We start from the raw sequence: 15,766 nt of genomic DNA on the forward strand, positions 1-15,766 counted from the left end.
GAGAAAGTATATAAAGTGACAAGTGCCCTACAAAAGTGCCTTGGTGTGCCTTATAAATAAATTAATTTCATTTGCAAAATTCTGTGATCATAAATTGATCCCAAAAAGCCAAAATACAGCCAAAATGCAATCCAAATGATGAGAAAAAATATTAAAATGACAAGTCTCACCAAGGCACTTGTCACTTTTATATACTTTTTCATCATTTGGATTGTATTATATTACAGATTATTTGTATTTGCATATGGTAGCAATAACATATGTACCAGGCATTTGGCACTTTATATTTGAAGTTTACCAATATATGCACTATACTGGGAGTACCACACAGGTATACACACATTGCTACATGGGAGAGTGCAACTACAGCTCCCCAGAACAGCGCCACACCTACTTCTTTTAACCTACACCTGCATTTACATTCCACTTAGGTAGTTGTATCGGTAGGGGCAGCAGTTCTCTTTTATCAAGTATCTCAGTTGCCATAAGCTCAGGACCATTTACACTTTTCACAATGTTACATTGTGTACCGACACTTTGTACACTTTGCTCTTCTTGTTACTTGTAGCACTTCATGCATGCATATTAAAAAATATATATATTAAAACAGAGCTTAGCAATGTTAAAGCCAGACTATTGTCCATAACTTTTAAGGACACCTTACTGACTGAAATGACTGGCATGATACCAATCGATTTGGAGGCTTGGAGGTTACTCCTTAGTGAGAGATCTTCTAGGAAAATTTAGGATGAAAAATATCTGGGGGTTGTGGTAGACCAAAAACTTGAAAATATCATGTAATGCAGCTAGCAAGGCAAACAGACTGCTATCATGCATCATAAAGACTTTACCCAAGAGATTAAACTAGAAATCTACCACTTTACAAAACTATGGTTCTGCCTCATCTTCAGTATGATGTTCAGTTTAGGTCACCAATCCTCAGAAAATATATCCTTGAACAGGAAAGAGTTCAGAGAAGGACAACAAAATTAATAAGGTGGATAGAAGACCTTGGTTATGAGAAACAACTACAAAATTAAATGTATTCTCCCTGAAGAATAGATGCTAGAGAGGGAATATAATCACATTATACAATGGGGACTGTAGTATCAGGAATACAATGTTTAATATAAGGCCTCTGAGGAAGACACGCAGTCACACAACAAAATTGGACAAAAAGCAGTATAATTTAAAAGGGGTGTGTAACGGGTTCTTTACTGTTAGAGTGGTAAAGATGTGGAATTCCCTTTTACAGTTAGAGGTATCCGCAGAGAGTGTAGATAACTTCATAAAATTGTTAGATCTTTCTCAGTGAACACAATATGCAGGGATATGGGAATTGATAGTGACATGAGCACACATAGGTTGAACTGGATGGACCTGTATCTTTTTTCTGTCTTAATTTACCAAATTAAGACAGAAGGTCTTTGGAGTGTGGTAGGAAACTAGAGTGCCCAGAGGAAACCCACACACATGCAGGGTGAACATGCAAACTCCATGGAGATTGTGTCCTGACCAGAAATCAAACAGTGCTGCGAGGCAGAAGTTCTACCCACTAAGCCACTGTGCAAAAAGAACAAACTAAACTTGCAATGTATTGAACATTGAAGGCACTACTTCAACATTCCATCTAAAAATAGATACACCAAGAGTCCTAATTTATAAAGCAGCATCACAAAACCTATGAGCAGCCTCTCCACTAATTACTGTGCTCTGCATTTTTGAATGAAACATAAAATGCAGAGTACAATGTGGAGTAACAGTGTGATTAGCAATTACACCTCACTATTATCAATGGGCCTCCAAGTATATATAACAAGTCCAGAGACCTTCACACACTAAGCAAACATAGTCCCTTATTTGGTCTGCTGAACACCAAGTGTACACAATGTGCCTGATTTACTAAAAGGGAATTCACAACTGTATACAGACAGAGAGACAGGGGGTAAATCACTGTCAGTGCATTTTTTGCCCGAGTGTTTTTTGCATTATTGTTAAGCAGATGAGCACAGCTACTACTGACACTTTGCAATCATTATGGTAAATGCTGCTTCAAAATCCATGTTTAACAATTTCCATGCTATGTACTCACACTTTAAAAGGATTTTAGATACGTTATCATAATGATTGCAAATGTGTCTATTTTTTGGTGAATGAGTCTCACTTTTTTTTGCCTTTTGAGATCAAATAGTTAATTATCTTTTATGACTTTGGCCTGTGTCTGTGACTGGTGTGGTTTTTGATAATTTCCCCTTCCATTCAAGTGTCTTTTATCAGTTTCTAATTGATCAATTGATGATTGCCTTGCCTGCCCCATCTCCCTATAAATTTAGATCAGCTTATGGGGATGTCACAGTCAGGGCATTTTTTTGATGGGTCTTAAGAAGGTGAATAAAGCAGTTTAACTAAAGCAGTGAGAAGATACAAGAAAAAAAAACTATGCTCTGCTCCGGACTGACTGCAAGCAAACCAACATTTTGTAAAGCATCTCTTTCAAGTCTGATTCATACTTCCTCTACCCTTTAATATGCTCTCTCTACTCTTCCTTCTCACACTAGTATTCCCAGTTCTCAAATTCTTACTACTTTTCTCCTTTTCTCATAGCTTACATATATCACCCTCATTCCTACCTGCTCACTACTACTGCATTGATCATCTCCTGAAAATACTTAATCCACATGTTAACCCAAACACCAAGACAGTGAGGTATGTGGGCTCATTTGCATCCAGCTGCCTATCTTTCTTCTCCTAATGACTGGGGAAATCTCCCTCATCCTGGCCCTCCAGTATCTTACTGCGAACCCCGTTACCAGGCACCCTAATTCCTCTGGAAACAGCCATGATCCATTCAGTTTAATCTCTATCCCCCTGCTTCCAAAAACCAATCCCCACTTCTCACGTGCCCTCTAAAATGCCTGCTTTGTATGCAACAAGCTCACCTCTGCTTATAACCTTTTTGTCTCCCATTCCCTTAAACCTTCTTGCCATTACTGAAACCTGGCTTTAAGAGACTGACTCTCCCTCTGCTGCTGCCCTCTTCCATGGAGGCCTCCACTGGACCCACTCTCCCAGGCTAAGTGGACGGAAAGGAGGTGTAGATGGTTTGTGCACCTTTCAAGTCCTTACTACACCTCCCTCTCTATCCCTCTCTTCATTTGAGTCTCGCTGTATTTGCCTGCTTTCTTCAATTTCTCTAATGGTTTCAGTGATCTTTTGGACTCCTGGACTGGTGTTATGCTTCCTTGATGACCTCTCTGCCTGGCTACCCCACTTTTTCTCCTCTGAAATATCCACTATCATTCTTGGTGACTTTATCATCTTCATTATTGTTAACAGTCTGGCTACATCTCAACCTTTCAACTTAACCTCATCTTTTGACCTAACACAATGGACACAATTCTACACTCACCCTGATCCTTGACCTTGTATTCTCCCATCTTTGCACTCAATACAAGCTCACCAACACACTCTTTCCTCTCTCTGATCACAACCACATCACTGTCACAGTGTCCCCATCTTCGACCACCTATGCCTTCAAGCAGCAAATGATAACATGTTAAAATCTTTGCCACTTTAGCTAATCTCTTCCCTATTCTGCTACTGATCTCCTCTATGATAAAATCTCAACCCTGTCCTGCCCTGACTTGGCAGAGACAGCAGTGCACTGCAAGCCTTCGCCCTATATAAATCTGCCTTCCTAAAATACAATTCCTCCCTCCATGTTGCCAAACAAGCCTACTTAGTCACTCTCATTAATACTCTAGCATCCAGTCCTCCTCAGCTCTTTTCTACCTTTAACTCTGTACTTTGTCCACCACCACCTTCACCCAGTGAATAACTCACTGCCAGGAGCTTTCCAATCACTTAAAAAACAAGATTGATGTAATTTGTGGGGACATCTCCACTGCACAGATAACCCTGCACAAAACCACATTCAGTACTATCCCTCTTTGACCTTGTTACTTCAGAAGAGGTTGCTAAAACTTCTCTCAAAAGCCTGTTTACCACTTGGTCTGCTGGACACTGTTCCCTCACAACTACTATGGTAACTCTCTTGCTCTATCCTATGATCTCTCACTTACATTTTAAATTTCTCCCTCTTTACTGGCACCTTTCCTTCCCCCCTAAAGCAGTGTTTCTCAACCTCTTTTCAGTCAAGACAGCATTTAAAATGATGCACAGTCTTGAGGCACCCATTATAATATGTAAAAAAACTAAACTGTTAGTTTAATAGCAAACTAATAACATCCACACATGTAGGACATCCAACGTTAGAGTTGATTTATTCTTCCAAAGCAAATACATCTTTGTACACTGCTACTGACTAGTATTCTAGTGTTTCTCTTCTCTCTAAGTTTCTCTCCCTCACTCAGCTAATGTAACCCCAGTGCTAATGGACAGGGGCAAGCAAGGATGCCGTGCAGGTCCCAGACCTCCTCAACAGATGATATCAATGGTTGTTAGGACACCATCGGCTACAAGGTTGTGATGGTGCACAATGAAAACATGCTTTGTGTAACTAAAAGGCAGGCTTGATCCACCTTCTGTCTTGTTTACAAATTTTAGGCATTTGCCAAGGCACCCCTGAAGAAACCTGAATTTTTCCTGGACACCCTGGTTGAAAAAGGCTGCTCTAAAGCATGTGCTGATCACCCCCCTACTTAAAAAGCCCTCACTGGACTCCACCAGCCTGGACAATTTAAGAACCATTTCTTTGCTCCCATTTACCTATAAACTTTCAGAACACCTAGTCTACAATCGTCTGTGCTTCTATGTCACTGACAACAAACTTCTTGACCCCTTACTCCCCTGGCTTTCACTAGCTACATGCCAAAGAAACAACTCTACCAAAACTCACTAATGATTTACTAACTGCTAAAACGAATAGCCACTACTCCATAGCCATACAACTTGAACTTTCTGCTGCCTTTGATCTTGTTGACCACTCTCTCCTCCTCAAAAAAGCCCACTCTCTTGGCTTCAAAGACATTGCTCTTTCCCAGTTCTCCTACCTATCACAGTGTTTCTCTGGTGTTGCCTACAAACTCTGTTTCCTCCTCTCCATTTCCTCTTTCTATAGATGTCCCCCAAGGTTCTGTCTTTCGACTCCTCCTCTTCTTCATCTACACCTCCTCCCTTGGTCATTTGATGAATTCCCAAAGCCTCCAATACCATCTTTATGCTGATCACACACAAATCTATCTCTCTACTCCCCACCTCACCCCTTCAGTCTCATTTTGCATTAATAAATGATTACCTGACGTATCAGGTTGATATGACATATTACACCATTTCCTCAAACTCAACCTTTCCAAAACTGAGCTCATAATATTTCTTCCCACCCAAGCCCCCTACCCTTACTTATCCATCAAGATCAATAATAAAACTATCGGTGGGCGTGGCTTGAGGGTAGTCTGAATAGGACGTGTTTGTGAAGAGCTCCTGCCATCCTGCTATACGTCTGTTATGTATCGTGTAGTAGAGTCTGACGTGTAGGAGGAGACCTCTTTTGCAGCCCTGGCTCAAGAGCCACTGGAGTGGGAACAGTAGACTTGAGAATGCAGTGAGGCAGGAGTGCCTGTTTGTGGTGTAGGCATGGATGGATGGAACGATAATCCACCAGGAAGGTCTGGATGCAGATGTCAGCGGAGGCAGGTGCAGGTCAGTGACCTGGAAGCTGGCAGGTACAGACTGGAGCAGAGTAAGGCAAGCCGGGTCAGACACAGATAATCAAACAGAACTTGAAACGGTAGGCTGGAGCAGAGTGAGACAGGCCGGGTCAAGCACATGTAGTCAGGCAGGTAAGGCTGTAGCTGAAGCAGGGTCAAATAAACAGGCAGAGGTCGGCAACAAGATATCAGCAAGAAGTCCAAATAGCAGGGTCAAGGCAAGCCAAGGTCAGAGTTGGAGAAATCGGGAAGTCAAACAGAGCCGGGTCAATACAGGTTATCAGGAGACAGATGCACGGTTTCAGGAATCACTAGCTGCAGATCAAACAGCACTGCACTTGTGCAGCTGCTGTCCTTTTAAAGGGCTATTGGCACCAAACAGCATCTAACGTGCACGTACATGCATCCGGCGTGTGCCCTCGCTCACCCAGGCGTGCGCTATCATGTGCATACCGCTGCCCAGCTGGTACCTGTGTGCGCATGCACGCAATTCTGTCTTGTCAGTGCAGATCCCTGACAACATCCTTGGCATCCCTTCTCCAGCGGACCAATCTTGTTCCCTCCATAGCACTCAGGGCTCACCAGATGGCCGTGCCGCTCAAGGCCAACATTGCGACACTTCTCCGTGTCTGCAGCCACCCAGGAGACAGACCGGCCTAGCTCCGGCAGCGGTGGCCATCTTGCTCCACCTGGCCGTAGTACCAATGCTCACTCCTAGATTCCCTGATCACCCTGCACCTGGCTCTTCCTCCACACAGCCACTGGAGTTCACCTACCTGCTAACTGCCACCTGCAGCACTCAGTGACACTGCTTCACAGCGGCCTGCAGGAGGAATATTAGATCCGGCCCTGTGAGTGGCGGTCATCTTGCTGCACCCCGGCGCTTACTTTCCTGACTCCTCTACGCTTGATCCAAGCCACCCCTTGAGGCCAGAGCACTCTAACTGGTCAGGCCGCGACCCCCAGCAGTAGATAGCTATTTTCATCTGTGGCATAAGTTAGAACCGCAGCCCTAGTCTTAGCTTCAGAGCTTGTAGTGGCCATCTTGCTCCACCCTGCTACAGTGTCCACAATCAGTCCTGACCTCCTTACCCCCTCTGCACCCGGCTGACTCCCTACACTGCCACCGGAGTTATCCAACCTGTCAAACTGCCACCTGCAGCTTCCATAGAAGCATTCCTCTGCTTCCACAACCACGTGACAGGCAATTCACAGCACTAGCTCTGGCTCCCTGTTAGATTACCACTCGATGAGGAGCATGGCTGACTACCGTGATGTGAGGAAACAATTTGCCTGAGCTCCATCTTTCGCGATCCTATCCTAGCCTGATCCTGCTGACCCGATCGCTCCTGTGGGAACCCACCAGCCTTCTTACCCTCCTGAGACCACCAGGAACACCTGAGGATGGTGAAATATGGCCCCACCCTGGAGGATATCGCCAAATTCTCGCCGCTGCTCACTCCATGTGAGCCACAACAAAATGGTGCCGGACAGCCTCATGGAAAGGATCACAGCAAGCCCTCCTCTTCATTCACGGCAGCTCAACACGAACCAGGGAAGGGTGAGTCACAAAACCCCCCTGCTTCTAGCCCTGATGACCCCATGCTGCTCTCACAGCCTGAAGACACAGCACCTCTCTCCCCCAATGCTGACCATGCTGACACAGGCCCTGCAGAACTCACGCTGACACAGATCATGGAGGCTATTGAGCACAGCCATGCTTCCCTCACCACTCAGATAGACTCTATCAGATCAGATCTGTCCTTCCTGAAACAAGATGTGCATAATCTCTGCCATAGAGTGACCAATGCAGTACAACGCATAGGAGATTTGGATGAGTATACCTGTCCTTTGCAGGCCTCTGTTACAGAATTATGCCAAACCCAAGATTATACCACCAATAAGTTAAAAGATATAGAGGACAGCCTGAGGCGTAATAATCTGTGTTTTTTGGGCTTTCTGGAGGGTTCTAAAGGTACGGTCCCTGATGTTTTCATGGAGCAGTGGTTAACATCTACTTTTGGCACCTCCACCTTCTCTCCACTATTCGCCATAGAATGAGCGCATAGAGTTCCCCTGTGCCCTTTACCTATTGGGGCACCCCGCATGCTATTCTCATCAAACTGCTGCACTTCAGGGACAGGGAAGCGGTTCTCAGGGCTGCCCACACAAAGGACCACATATCCTTCAATGGCAACAGGATCACTATCTTTCCTGATTTCTCAGTGGCTATGCAGAAACAAAGGGCTACTTTCCTGGCCATTAAAATGAGACCACGAGATCTTCAACTACCCTATGGTATGCTGTACCCTGCACGACTGAGGGTCATCCATAAAGGAAAGGCCTACTTCTTCATGGATCCAAAAGAAGCGGCCCACTGTGTGATTCATTGGGTCCTCCTGATCAACGTCACCAGCAATGGAGATCACCTCCTCGCTGACCTTCGGTTATCCTTCTTCACAGCTTTCTCCCCCTTCTTCTTTTCTCATCTGCACCATTCCACAAAATCAGTCACAGAGAATGCTTGTTCATTCATGATACCCCTTCTAGTTGCCATACTGGAATTTAGAAGGCAACAGTGAAACTCCTCTATTGATCTATACTCACTGACTGGATAGCATGTAACTGTATGCTGAGTGAGCACTGTTTGCTCCTTTAATGCTATATATGTATTTGTGTATTTGTCTGTTTGTTCATTTGTTTGTAAACAAAAAAAAATTATACCTTTAAAATAAATGAATACAACTATCAGCCCCTCCCCTTAAGCCAGGGTGCTAGGTGTAATTCTGGACTCTGACCTGTCCTTTCAGCCCCAAATCCAATCACTGTTCAAATCTTGTAGACTTCACCCCCATAACACCTCCAAAATATACGCCTTTTTAACCAATGAAACCACTAAACAACTCATTAATTGCCATGTTATCTCTCGCTTTGAAAACCCTCAACTCCCTCCTTATAGGCCTACCTCTATGAAGGCTAGCTCCCCTTTAGGCTATCATGAATGCTGCTGCCAGACTTATCCAGCTTACCAACTGCTCATTGTCTGACACTCCTCTCCACCATTCCCCACACTGTCCAAATAAATAAATATATAAGTATATATATATATATATATATATATATATATATATATATATATATATATATATATATATATAAATATATAAAATAAATATATAATAAATAAAATGTAAAACATTAACAACAACATACAAAGCCATTTACAACAGTGTCCCAAGCTACATCACCAATCTTGTCTCAATATATCACCCACACTGCCCTCGCTGTTTCCCTGAAGACCTCCTGCTCTCTAGCTCCCTTGTCTCCTCCTCCCATGCTTGTCTCCTTGACTTCACAGTTCCTCTCCCAACCTCAGAAACTCTCTACCCCAATCTGTCTAGCTATCTCCTTCTCTATTCACTTTTAGGTGATCACTGAAAGCTCATCTCTTCAGGGAAGCCTATCCTGCCTTCAGCTAACAACTGAATCTTTTATTTTTCCCGTCAGCTCTTCCTTCACAGTTCCAATTGCACCTCTCTACTAGATTATAAACTCTCAGGAGTAGAACCTTCCTAACCCTCTTGTATTAAATTGTATTGTTGCTGAACTGTCTTCCTTTATATTGTAAAGTGCTGTGCAAACTGTTGTTGCTATAAAAATCCTGTATAATAATGCATAAATTGCTATTGCACACTTATGTCAAATGAGCATACAGACCTTTGCAGCCCCAACAAAAGCAATCCCTTAACTGATCTACTGAAGCATACAGTCATGTTCAATGTATACCATGGAGTGTCTGTTAGCAGGTTGCTTGAACATTCAGTTTCAGTTTCTGTGCCTAACATACAGATAAAATTAACAAAAAAATGCTCAAATAAGATTTTAAAAAAAGAGACAAGTACCATTATTGCTTTCTAAGGTTTGAAACACATAAGCCAAACACAGAAGCAGCTGCAAAAAACCTATACACTACAGTAGAATGAGCAAATATAGTAGTGTAAGTACATGTATTTATTATTAACACATGCATTCAAATGCAGTAGTATAAGAAATAGTTTATTTGTGCTTGCCATGACCAAAGCGTTAATATATGCACATACTGTACACATTGCAAAACTCCTGTGAAGAATGCACTTTGTTTTTTTTTGTTTTTTACTTTTAGTGTTTTTTTACACTTAGCTTCAATAATATTAGTATGCACTGCATGTAGTAATGTTGCTGCTTGAAATGTGAATTAGAAATAGCTAACAGATGTAAGATAGCTCAAAAACAGTAGAAATTTAATGCAGGTATTCCACTGTTTATCTGGTACATGTTTAGTCAATTGAGTATAGAATGGTGCTGCTTAGCAAACTACATTTGCTAATGAATTAGATGTGTGTAACTGTTATTAGTGTCTTCATATGCATTGCCCACTTGGAGTACTGCTGTGAGAGTATGATTAGGTTGTTTGAACTGCTTTGTGGGTACATTAATGATGTTGGTTATGTGCATATATATTTATGAAGCTATTTACAAATTTAGGAACTGACTTACCCTAGGTTCACACCCATGTCTTTTTTAGTGCATTTTGCAGTTTTCAGAAATGCACTACAGTCCATTTAACATGGTTTCCTATGGTACAAGTTCACATCTATGCGTTTTGCGGCCAGAGCATTTTTGGAAAGGGTCAGGGACTTTTTTGCCACAATTTGCAGGTGATATACTTCAATGGATCGCACCAGAAAGGCAAGTGTTGTGTTTGTGATGCAATTTTTGATGTTTTGTGGTTTTTATTTTACCACTGTATATAGCTGGTTGCTAAGCAGGGGGCCAGGAAGCTGGCCACCACGTCCTTAACTGATGAGTCCCCCGCCTACAGCTAAATGTAGAAAAAAAAATAAAATCACGAAAAAAGACCCTTTGGGTCTAGTATGGATTCGGAGGAGACCCCCACGCCAAATTTTTTTTTTTAATGTTGTGCGGTCCACTAAAAATCAATACCAGACCCTTATCCGAGAATGCCGCCCAGCAGGTCAGGAAAGGGAGAGGATGAGTGAGTGCCTCCCCTCCTGAACCATACCAGGCCGTATGCCCTCAACCTGGCCGGTGGTTGTTGGGGTCTGCGGGCAGGGGCTTTTGGAATCTGGAAGCCCACCTTTAAGAAGGGGCCCCCAGATCCCTGCCCCCCATGTGAAAGGGTATAAGGTAAATCATACCCCTACCCATTCACCTCTAAAAGCAGTGAAATGTAAATCTCTCCCGGTGCAGTCTCTCCCGATGCCGTCTTCTCCCACCATCATCTTCTCCCACTGCCGTCTTCTCCCGCTGCCGTTTTCTCCCGCCGCCGTCTTCTCCTGCCCCCATCTTCTCCCGCCGCCATCTTCTCCCGCCGCCATCTGCTCCTGCCTCCGTCTCTCCTGCCGCCATCTCTCCTGCCGCCGTCTTCTTCCCAAAACCATCTTCTCCTGCTGCTGTCTCTTCCTGGTGCTGTCTTCTCCCAGAACTGTCTTCCTCGCCGCCGGTTACTCACAAAAAAAAGCCGCCATTCTGCTGTGGCTGTTCCTCCATTGTGTTGTCACCCGCAGTGTGGCATCTCTGTCTGATGACATCACCTGGAGAGCCCGCCCCTTGTGACATCACATGGGGCAGGCTCTCTGGGGGACATCGTCAGATGGCCATGCCCCATGGCTATATAAGAGATGCCACACAGCGGGCGATAACACAATGGAGGAAAACAGCCACATAAAAACAGCGGCTTTTTTTTGTGGGTAACTGGCGGCAAGGAAGAACACAGCTCGGGGAGAAGACAGCACCGGGAAGAGACAGCAGCGGGAGAATACAGCTTGGGGAGAAGATGGCGGTGGGAGAAGACAAAACTGGGAGAGACGGCAGCGGGAGAGACAATGGATGGAGAAGATGGGGCCCAGAGAGACGGCGGCGGGAGAAGACGGCTCAGGGAGAAGAAGGCGGTGGGAGAACACAGCACTGGGAGAGATAGTCAGAGGGAGAAGACAGCTCAGAGCTATTTCATTATTAAAGTACTTGTCAAAAAAAGTTTTGTTGTTTTTTGTACATTTCACTGCTTTTTGAGGTGAATGGATAGCCCATTCACATGGGGGGGGCGGATCTGGGGGCCCCCTCCTTAAAGGGGGGTTTCCAGACTCTGATAAGCCCCCCGTCTGCAGACCCCGATAACCACCAGCCAGGATTGTTGGGAAGAGACCCTTGTCAAGGACCCATCCCCCCATGTTGAGGGCATGCAGCCTGGTATGGTTCATAAGGGGGGGCGCTCTCTCATCCCCTCCCTTTCCGGACCTAGTGGGCGGCATGCTCGGATAAGGGTCTGGTATGGATTTTGGAGGGGATCCCACACCATTTTTTTTTACATTTTGGCAGGGGGGTCCCCTCCGAATCCATACTAGACCGGGGGGACCCCTACACCATTTTTTTTGTGATTTTTTTTTTTGCCGGCGATTTCCCTTTTTCGCATTCAGCTGTCAGCGGGGACTGATCGGTTTTTAAGGACTCGACGGCCGGCTTCCCAGCCCCCTCCTTAGCAACCAGCTATATACAGTGTGTTTACAGTGTATTTAAAGAGAAAAAAAACGTAAAATGCATGACAACTGCATGCAAAAACGCATACAAAATGAGGGTTTAAAAATGCAAACTGCACTGCAAAACGTGCCTGAAAAAGGCATTAAAAGTCCAGCTGCATAGATGTGAACCTACACTTAAAGTCTGGCAAGCAATGCAATATATCTGTGGATAGTTTTAGAAGCCACTTGAGGAAAAAAACCCAAGTAACCTCATGAATATACCCGTAAATGCCCTTTACACAAATCCTTTGGCAGGCAAAACAGTTGCCCTATTTCACTTGTGTGTGTGGCTGTTGATGGGAGTCCAGCATTAAGCATACACTGTATTGTCAAAAGTATTCGGACATACTGCAGCTGCTGACTTTTAATAATCGGATACTTACCTGTCCTGGAGTCCAGAGATGTCGGCACCGCAGCTGATGTTTTCATCAACTGTCGGGTGCATGCCGCCTCCATTGCGAGTAAGGGAACCCGGCAGTGAAGCCCTACTGCGCATGCGCAAAGCTCCTCTCTACTACTGGCCCGGCAGCCGGGGAAGGAGGAGGGAGGAGGCGGGAGCCCGGGTGGTGACGTCAATACCCGCAGCTGAGGCTCCAGGAAGTGGGAATAGGATTCCTGTGAAAGACAGGTATCCTGCCCCCACTTTTGGGTAAAACTCCGCTTTAGTCTGTTAGAGAGTTATTTTCATAATATACACTTCTTATCTTGATATCCCACTATTACATTTAGTGGGTACCTTTTATTTTCCAAAAATCAATAACAAAGCAGATAGATTGATTTTCATACATAACACGGCATTCTATATAAAAAGATGCTGAGATGGGGCCTTTTATATGAAGCACTCCTGATTTCAGTGCCAACATGTAATTTTTTTTCTCTCCACGCATTTTTTACATTGTCATCTTTACTTGTAGCTTATGATGGCGAGCCACGCAGGAAGGCTAATACATCTGGAATGCTGTCAGATGAACAAATATTGTAGATTTATTTAGTACATTTTACAGAGTTTGTCATTTTAGGAAATGAAGGTGGCAGATCTTTTTCCATTCAAGCAATTTATACATGATTTTATCATTTCTTTCAGTATATGAAGAAAAATAAAAACATGAATAATACAATAGTCTAAAAAAAAAGGAAATGATCATATTGTCCGTTGACTTGTTTTACATTGCAAACATTTTTGTACAATGTAGAAATAGAATGACACTATTGATGCTTCCCCGAATGGATGATCTATGTTGATGAATATCAAAAGTTTGCTGCAAGTAATAATAATAATATTAGGGGATGATTTACTATAATGAGAAGAAGAGATGCTGGAATCCTTCTTGCAACTATAGAGCCCTCCTCAAGTTAGGCTATTAGGTAAATTAAATTGTTGTCTCCATTGTAGTGAAGGGAGCAGTTGTTGATTGTGTGGGTCTACTCAGGATTTCCTGAGTTGACAGTTTGATCATTTCCCCCTGCCTCTGGCAACAGTTTTCACAACTTTGGGCTAGGAGATTCAAATTATCAGTGACCCAGCCAATCCCTGGCATCCAGAAGGTGGCTGGGGAGGTGATAAATATGCAGTAGGCTTGAGCAGATTGTTGTTTCCCTCAAGAGAGGCTTCTAGGTTCTCTCTGGGCTGTTGCCCCTGGAGGCAGCTTGGCAAAGACAAGAAACTGCAGTCTGGGTCTCAGCCGCTGCTGGGCTGAGGGCCTAGATAAGATTGCCTGAGGTATATCATGAAAAGAAAAGAGAAGGGGGGGGGGAAATATAGGGATCCCCCCTCGTCAAATGAAATGGGACTTTGAAGGAAAATACTGAGTCTAGTAGGTGAACATCAAACAAGTTTAATAAAAAGTTAACAATATTTATTGAAATATGATTAAAATAGCATTGTCAAAAACATGTACAGACATATGATCATCCAGTAGTAAATTTCAAAATTCATACGTGACTAAAGCCAACATGTTTCGCAAAAGGATTTTTGCTTCATCAGGGCTAGACACGATGTCATTGATTCATTTAAACTACTATTAAAATGTCAAAAGAATAAGGCTATTACCACCATTCACCGGACATCAACCGCTTAACCAACCGGCACGGATTGTCCCTGGGTGCCAGATCCCAGACGGACAATACCAGTAGGAGGACTGGACCGCACACTGAGGGCAATATAGGCTGGTAACCTGTACCCTAAGTATAAAGATGGAGGGAGAGGAGCTATGATGGCTCCTGGTCAAATGGTTGTGCGTCCGCCCGTCGCGATGGATGGTCACAGGATCGCATCACGTATGAATTTTGAAATTTACTACTGCATGGTCATATGTCTGTACATGTTTTTGACAATGCTATTTTAATCATATTTCAATAAATATTGTTAACTTTTTATCAAACTTGTTTGATGTTCACCTACTAGACTCAGTATTTTCCTTCAAAGTCCCATTTCATTTGAGGAGGGGGGATCCCTATATTCCCCCCCCCCCTTCTCTTTTCTTTTCATGATATACTTTAACCAGGGATTGAAAAAATTGTCTGAGATGTCCCTGATATAGTCCAACCATCTTCCGCCTACTAAAGATTGCCTGAGGATTACATTTGCTGGAGGGCACTGCACTGAAGTCTCAGATCCGGAGAAGGTTCTTGTTATTTCAATAACTTAGGATCTAATTGTAGATGCTGGGTGGCAGACAGCTTCTGGGACACTGTGAGTGAAGACCTTGCTGTGAACTATTAGTTGTGCAAGTGCCATAAGTGAACTAAGTACCAGAAGTGGCTTTATGGACTGCTGCAGTAGGGTCCTAGATGCACTGGCCATTCTCTGCTACCACCAGAAAGCTGCTATTGAAAGAGTAGTTTGTCATCCTATGCGTTGTCCTCCTATCATTGTTGCTGATCATTTGGGAGTATCCTGAGACCCTAAACTCCTCTCCTGTTAAAGTTCTTCAGCAATAAATACTAAAAAGAGATCCTCTAGAGTGAGCCTGAATTGTTGGTGTGTGTGAGACCTGGACACATTCTCAGCAGCCCCTACTAGGGTAAGCATTACATATCACCCCTAAATTACCAGATTTCAAAACACTATTTGTTTTTAAATATATCAACCACACTATATGTCTTATTAGAAAAGTGATGTACATTTTTAATATATTGGTCTCAATAGCCTGTTTGAGTCATTTTAGGGAAATATATTCCTTAATTCAGAGCATTTCATGTAAAACATTGATGAGATACCTTATTTCTGTTATGAGGTTTTTGGTGGAGATGGAAAACTAAAGAATGTGTTCCTGTCATGGAATTAAGTTTGTTCCCATTAGGGGTCAGACTGGCTAACCATAAATTTGTTATTGCAGTTGGGGCTAAGTAGTGCCAGTGGCCATGGAGGAGACACAGAGAACTACAGGGAGTCTTGGAGAAGCAGGGTACCCACTGGCACTGGAAGGCAAGCCCAGTGTGCCCACCCATACAGTGTCAGGGAGATCCCTTAGAAGGGCTGGGACACAGAAACTAAGGTGCTGCCTTGTCTTTACCAGA

The sequence above is a fragment of the Aquarana catesbeiana genome, linkage group LG02, assembly GCF_042186555.1.
Source record: "Aquarana catesbeiana isolate 2022-GZ linkage group LG02, ASM4218655v1, whole genome shotgun sequence".
Taxonomy (NCBI): Eukaryota; Metazoa; Chordata; class Amphibia; order Anura; family Ranidae; genus Aquarana; species Aquarana catesbeiana.